The sequence below is a fragment of the Patella vulgata genome, chromosome 7 (assembly GCF_932274485.2).
Source record: "Patella vulgata chromosome 7, xgPatVulg1.2, whole genome shotgun sequence".
NCBI classification, from domain to species: domain Eukaryota; kingdom Metazoa; phylum Mollusca; class Gastropoda; family Patellidae; genus Patella; species Patella vulgata.
In genome coordinates this window covers 36,248,887-36,257,033 of record NC_065885.2, presented here as the reverse complement: position 1 = coordinate 36,257,033, position 8,147 = coordinate 36,248,887, and the positions used below count along the sequence as shown (strand labels likewise).

The window sequence follows — 8,147 nt, the reverse complement described above, 5'->3', positions numbered from 1 at the left end:
AAGAATCAAGTTACAAGTAGAATCTCTGGCTGTAATAAACCATAATTTTGATGAAGAATACGACAATGTTTCAGATGATGGTATTATGACTTATCCAATGTCTTCATCAGTTTCAAATTGTGACGTCAACTCTGATGACTTGACGTGTTTTGATGATTTGCTTGTGTTTAACTTTACTGATGAATCAAAAAATCAACAACTAAATGATATTTGTTCAGATCTAACAGCAGATGCTATTTGTGATGATGATTGGTGGAACAAAGCTTTAGGTTTTATAGGCGAACCTAATGAACTAAGTGATGATAAAAATAATAAACTTAATACATCAGATTTGTTTTCATCTTTAAATAATGATGATCAAGAAATATTTATTCCTGATTTAAATAATGATGATAACGAAATATATCTTCCAACTTTAGATAATGCTGATGATGATGTTGATATATGTAATTTGTTTCATGTCGATCATATTTTTTAAATATTATTTAATTCTTTTGTAAATCTAATTATACATAGTGCTGCCTTATTTATTTGTAACTATTTGTTTCATTCCAATTGTTTAAAGTAAATTTGTAGAGAAATAATGTTTTAGTTTTATACAATCCCCCAGTATGTTATTCATACATCTTAATATATAACATATCGTATATAATATATCGCCCCTATGCCTGTTTATTGATGTGTTCAAGGCTTTTGATTTTTGCCATAGAGAAAGTCCATGGAATAAACTCCTTAAATTCCTTGGAAATGGCAAGATTCTGAAGGCGGTGCAGTCATTGAACACTAATACCAAAAGTGTATTTCGTACGTGTTATCATACAAGAATTACAAGAGATTGGTTTGATGTTAATTTAGAAGTTAAACAAGTTAAAGTGTGTCTTTTGACACCAACAATATTCTCCGTTTTTATAAACGATCAAGCTGTGGAATTCAGTAATTTAAACTTAGGTATAAAAATAAACAGTGTAACCCTAAGTATATTGCTTTTATGCGCGTGATACTGTTCTTCTTGTTTCTAGTGAAGAAGAACTTCCGAAGATAGGCTTAGACACTGTTCATGTCTGGGGTAATAAATGGAAATTAGACATTAATAGTAAAAAGTCAAAATTCATATTATACACTTTCGCCACCAACAATAATACCAGAACAGACTTAAGTTTAATGGGGTACAGTTGAACATAGTATGAAGATATGAATTTGGTCAGTTCTAGGACAAAGCAATCACCTGAGGTATCTAGGTCATTGACTATAAGTTCGAAAACTGTAATAGCCATCATTTGTGATATCTGGTCCATAAATAGTCTCAAATATAGGCTACACCCAAAGATCCTTGGGTAAGGAAGGTATTAATATTAGCAGAAAATTCAAATGAAGAACATCAACTTAATTTGTGTAACGGTAGGTAACAAATTTGACCTTAAATCCCTGTGTAAGGTATTATTTATAGTTATAGAATCTAGGCGGTTTTCTAACATGCTATCGTCTAATTTCTAACTTCTATTCGTGTAATTTCTGACTTTTATTGTCTTAATTTAAAAGTTACATGAATAGAAGTTAGAAATTACATAAACAGAAGTTAGAAATTACATAAACAGAAGTTAAAAATTACATGAACAGAAGTTAGAAATTAGACGATAGCACGTTAGAATTTTGAATCTAATATACCGACATATTTTCCCGGCCCATCACGCCCTTGAATCAAACACATGCGTGTTACTGCGTTATCTGATATGTAATAGTGAAACGTTAACACCCCACACTTGTATATAACACAGTTAAGTGCTAGAATAATTAAGAATTAATTTTCCGGGCTGTGATTATCACTTATACCACACACAATACTTATATATTATCAAAAACAGATGTCAGGTTCAATTCAATTCGTTGGTGTATTGTGCGTATTTAAATAATTGTGACATTAATATCTTGTACTGTCTAGCGATACAGAGACTTTTATCGAACTCAAGTCACCATGAAATATTTACTTACAACTTTGATGATTGTTGCAATCATCTGCACAACTACAGGTATGTTTAGTTTCATCAATTTATCGTTTATATTTTGTTTATTTTTCTATAACTATATCAATCCACTTCCTGCTGCTTTTAAATTCTGATTAAATTTATATATGCGGTAAACGGTTTCTGGCAATATGCTAGGAGACAAAATGTAATGAAATAATGCTTAATGTAACCGCAACAGCAAACTAAGTGATCTTGAAAATGCAGCCTTGCAGGGAATCTTTCGAATTAATTTTCAACCCATTGACAATCTTATATTGTATATAAAAGAAACAAATCCGAAACGCCCGTCAAAATTTAAATCCTGCTCCTGATGTTGCAATTATATGAATATAAAATATAAAACTAACAAGAATCATCTTGATTATAAATTCAGCATCCCAGTTTCACATACAGGGCTATCAAACGCCCTGAAAGTTGTGAACATTGTTAATGTGTCTAAATTTGATTGTTGATGCCATAGCACCGAACATTGTGTTGGATCTCGTAAACTTTAACAATGCATTATTACATTTATTACAAATATCACATCAGAGTAAACGAATGAATATATCTCGCAAATGCATAATCAGAAATTGATGAATTATTTTCGTAAAGATCAATAAGAATGCTACTCTAACACATTCTCCTGTCCGTATTCCATATCTAAAATGTGATTAATGTTTATGTTTCACAGAAGTATTTGCCAGCTGGCCATCGCGCATCAGTTCATGTGGTTTAATAAGATGCTTTATTAATGCTTGTACCAACAAAGTTTGCTTTGGCGGACAAGTATGCAAGTAAGTCAATTTTTCTAAATAAAAAAATTGGTTTTATTTTACGTTCTCAAGAAAAGCATGTGAAAGGTGTCCATTTATCTTGAATCATATGCACATTAGTATGAAGACTCTATTACAGTAATGTCACTATATTGTCTTTAAAAAAAATGTTCCAGACACTTTGAAGTGGTCCCCAGTGAGTATTACTCATTGATATCACTGGAAGAGGTATGGGGGTAAATATTTATTGTTGAACCAGATTTTGATTTCAATAGCTGGCGTCTTCATTTCATTTCTTCTCTAATGCCTCCGTCAGACCGGGGTGGTGTCCTTACTGCGCTGCTGGGACCTTACAGCGACCAGAAAATGCACAAGGTCGCCGGCAAACGTCAACACAACGCGGGAAAATGTCCCAAAAATTTACAAACTTGAAAAAAGTCGCGTTCTTACAGCTTTCAAGGTCAGATCGCAGAACCTTGGCGTTGGTTTTGAACATGGTCAAAACAAACGCCGTGACTTGGCGATCATTGGGGACCATAGAGACCCGGCACGACATCTGGCGTTTCCACCACACTTTTACCACGCTTATGGCGATCTTGACGCGCTCTGCGACCATTTTCTGTCGCCGTAGCGTCGCAGTAAGGACGCCACCCCGGTCTGACGGGGGTATAACCAAACGCACAAACTGACCAGCGTCGTGTGGACTTTGCACTAACAGATATAGGCAATGTACTAATGATATGTAAAACAATGACAATGCGCAGAAGCTTGGGTTCCTCTGTAAACTTCAATACCAATAATAGCGAATGCCAATTAACTCCCATTAGGTTTTGTCTTTGGAAGCCCTCTTTATTAAAAACTGGATTGAACAATGGCCATTTAAATCTGAATTTTAATGTCAAGGTCATTTTGAGTAACAGTGTTATTGCATATTATATTATATTGTTAATATCAAAGTTAAAGTTATTAATGTTATTGTAAATGCCGTTCATAAGACGTCACGCAGATCACCTACTGCGAAAAATAGCACAAAACAGCGATAGAATTCTGGTAATTAATATGTCGGCTTATCCCCGCACTAAAAGGCCAATAATATTCCAGAACTGTTCTGTCTTAATATTATTATAATAGTATTGTTTATGAATATATTGGGTAATTAATTTCCACTTATTATTGGCTTAACCTTCACTCCGCAAATCATAGAGGCTAGGCCTTAATATTATGACATGATCGTCATGGATTTTTTATACGCCCATAATGTGGACGTACAGTGTATATTGCCGTCGCCCCTGTCTGTGTGTGTGTGTGTGTCTTGTGTTTCGCCTACAGGCCGAAATTCTTAACAGATCATTTTGAAACTTTGCATACCTATTCCTGATATCCTAAGGATGAACCCTATTGTTTTTTGGTGATTGCCCGATCACCAGGGGCAGAGCCACGTCCATTTTTCTATGTGTCTCGTGGGTGTTGTCTGCAGGCTGCGATTCTTAATGGGTAGTCTTGGAACTTGGGATTGTATTCCTTACAGCCTAATGACGGCATGTCCCGACTCCCAGGGGCAGAGCCACGCCCAATTTTTGTGTTTATCGTATACAGGCCGCAATTTTGAATGGATCAGCTTGGTACTTGGCATATGTATTCCTTATAGCCTAAGGGCGGCAACTATTGATTTTCGTGCATGCCCTGGCCCCCGGGGCAGAGCTACGGCCAATATTTGCCTTTAACGCCTGATGGCCACAATTCTGAATGGTATATCTTGAAACTTGGTATACTTATTCCTTATACCCTAAGCACGGCAACTATTGATGTTGGTGCACGCCCTCCTCCCCCCCCCCCCACACACACACATCCGGCCTTTCGGAGGTGCCACACCCAGGTTTTGTTGATATTTTGTCTGTAAATGATATACAGGTTGCAAATATTAACAGATTTGGATCCAATTCGGAATGATCCAGCATAGGGTTGTACCTAAATATTGGTCCATGTCCAACCCCTAGGGTCAGAGTAACGCCCAAGTTTTGTTTTTTTGTCTACAGGCTGGAATTCTAAATGGATCATCTTGGAACTAGGCATATTTATTCCTTATTCTGTAAGGATAGCAACTACATGTATTTATTTTGGTGCATGTCCCGACCCCAGGGGTGTGGTACCACACCCACTTTTTGATAGTTTCTATCTGTAAACTTGCAATAATTAACAGGTTTTGTTCAAATTCAGCATATCAATCATTTCAATAACAGGGTGATACCTATTTATATTGTTCCATATCCAACCCCCAGGGGCAGAGCCACGCCCAATTTTTGAATTTATCGTCTACAGGCTGCAATTCCGAATGGATCATCTTGGAACTTTGCATATTTATTCCTTATACCGTACCTACTTTTTTGTTAATATTTTGTCTGCAAAACAAACCCAACGCCTAGCCTTCGTTGCCTCTTGTCATATTACAGCCATTTAATATTTCATTCTCTTCATTTTAAAAAGTACCATATCATTCAAAGTAGGAATGTGGACGTATATTGCAGCGTCAACAATGCTCTCGTTTTGCATAAGTTGATGTGGTATTTATTATACCCTGATACAATTAACGATGTAAAAGCTAAATCCATCTATTGCTAGTCTTTCTTTTGTTCTCAAATGTTATATAGATTATTCATTCGACATTTAATTTATTCACATGACAAGCCCATAATCAAGTCTCTACTACTTCGGTTGGTTGCTATTTTGAACGGATCGAAACACGATCGCCATTTTATAATTTGATTTAAAATTGGATAAGATAATCGAGATTTTATTTATTATCGTAACAACGGTAGCAATGAAAACCAAGACTACCCTATTATTCAAACAGTCGTAAGATTGCTCAGTTTGAAGTAATTTTATTGAAATTTTCAATCTATTACTTTTTCATTATCTATTTTTAGACTATTATAACATGTCACCTCTGTATTTAAATATACATAATACATCTGTAATAAATAATCAATGTATTTTTTATTTCAGATCAAGTTGTAATGGCTGTGTAGCTACATGTATCTAACAAAACCAATCATAATACCAAAAAATGATGGTTAAAATGGAATCTTAACAGAATTATAAAAATGTTATATTGTATAGAAACAGCGCACATATACATGTAGTAACTAATAAATAATACATAATATTTACTGATAATTGTTTCATCATTATGTAGCTAACCGTTCAGTATACGAACGCCCAATTAGAATAACTCCAAGGTAACAACGACATGACCTTTCCCTAAAAGCGAGTAGACGGGTGAAAGAATACCTAGAACAGTGCTTCTAAATCTAGATCCCAGTGATACGGTCGGGCTGTTCAGGAAATAAATCCTTGTAGAAATCAAAATGAAAATACCCCCCGAACAACACACTTGACAAGACGGTGTGTAGATATAGTTGCTTAATCTGAATATGATATACGCGTGTTCACACATTGTGGAAATAATTATATTGAACTGAATAATCTGATGTGTCGAATTGCACAATCCATAATAGGGAATTCCAAAATCAGTTTTATGGAAATGTGCAATTCGTCTAGATCACGCCTGTTTTATATTAGCAATTACTAAAATGAACAGTAGTATTAAGTTCGTACAGGAGGCCAATATCGGGATAAATGGTAACATGTATTCTAAGCTATCTACGAATATTAGAAAACTGATTTATAGATATTAAAGGGAAGATAACCCTGCTTTCGCTTCTTGATGTTGCTTATATATCAGACAAAAACATTCTTTCTTTATAAATTTACTTTATACAATTTAAATAAATCAAATACATATTATTTATAGCACTATGTATAATTAAATTTTACCAAAGACATACATGTTTAGAAAATATGATCAACATGAAACAAGTTACATATATCAACATCATCATCAGCATTATCTAATGCTGGAAGATATATTTCGCTGTTATCATTATTTAAACCGGGAATATATATTTCTTTCTCATCATTTAAATCAGGAATATATATTTCTTTATCATCATTATTTAAAGATGAAGAAAGGTCATCACTTAGTTCATTAGTTTCACCTATAAAGCCTAAAGTACAGATATCATCATCATCATCATCATCAACATTTTCTAAAGCTGGAATATATATTTCTTGGTCATCATTATTTAAAGATGAAACCAGATCTGATGTATTAAGTTTATTATTTTTATCATCACTTAGTTCATTAGGTTCGTCTATAAAACCTAAAGCTTTGTTCCACCAATCATCATCACAAATAGCATCTGCTGTTAGATCTGAACAAATATCATTTAGTTGTTGATTTTTTGAATCATCAGTAAAGTTAAACACAAGCAAATCATCAAAACACGTCAAGTCATCAGAGTTGACGTCACAATTTGAAACTGATGAAGACATTGGATAAGTCATAATATCATCATCTGAAACATTATTGTATTTTTCATTAGAGTTATGGTTTATTACAGCCAGAGATTCTTCTTGTAACTTTATTCTTTTACATGATGGACTTAAACGACTTTCTTCACTGCTGATTCTCTTACTTATACCGCCATGTTGTCTACTGACGTCATTGAATTCTGGTTTTATTCTCCAATATCCACCTTTACCAGATTCATTGTTTCTTCGTGGAACTTTCTCAAAGCGTTTATTCAAAGATAAATTATGTCGAATTGAATTTTTCCAGTGAGTATCAGCCATTTTGTAATAAGGAAAGTTCACGGTGATCCACTGGTAAATAGATGAGATGTTCATTTCCTTCTCCGGTGATTCGTTAATGGCCATAGAGATGAGATTGGCGTAAGAATATGCTGGTCTAATTGCGTCGGCATTCTTATGCACTCTATATTCTGTAGAACTATTTGAATTTAATACTGTTGGGTGGGCAATGATGTTACTGTAGATATCTGTTGATACTGGTAATTGGTGACCAATAGATGATGTGGATGTAGTCGTAGTTAGATCGTGTAACCAACTCAGTTCTGTTAGACTTTCATCAATATCAAAACTTCCTGTATTGTACGAGTCTAGAGGATTCTTGATTAACCAGTTGTTCAGTAAACGTTTAGCTAGAATATTTCTGGAAACAGACGACATGTTGATTATTAAAAGTAGTAGATATGTCTTGTAGAAGAGTAAATGGTATACTGACATATTTTACATATCTTCGATATATATATATACCATTCTATAATTCTACTGTATTACAACATATTGTAATCCTATCAACTCATCTATTCAATAATCACTTTATTTTAAACTACATTAAGTGAGTTGAATTCATACCTAGTTAGAGTGTATTGTGATTGTATGTTGTCGTACCGACACACGCCGTCGTCGAGACTTTATGTCTTTTAGATTAGTTTTAATTAATTTA

General features: G+C 34.1%; 1 long non-coding RNA gene across 1 annotated transcript; it reads left to right on the top strand.

The window, feature by feature from the left end:
* Nucleotides 1–1,783: 1,783 nt before the first annotated feature.
* On the top strand, nt 1,784–5,942 carry LOC126827344 (uncharacterized). The gene is made up of 3 exons (XR_007682671.2): nt 1,784–2,027; nt 2,698–2,800; nt 5,783–5,942. It is a non-coding gene; the product is annotated as an uncharacterized LOC126827344 (long non-coding RNA).
* The last annotated feature ends 2,205 nt before the right edge of the window (nt 5,943–8,147 follow it).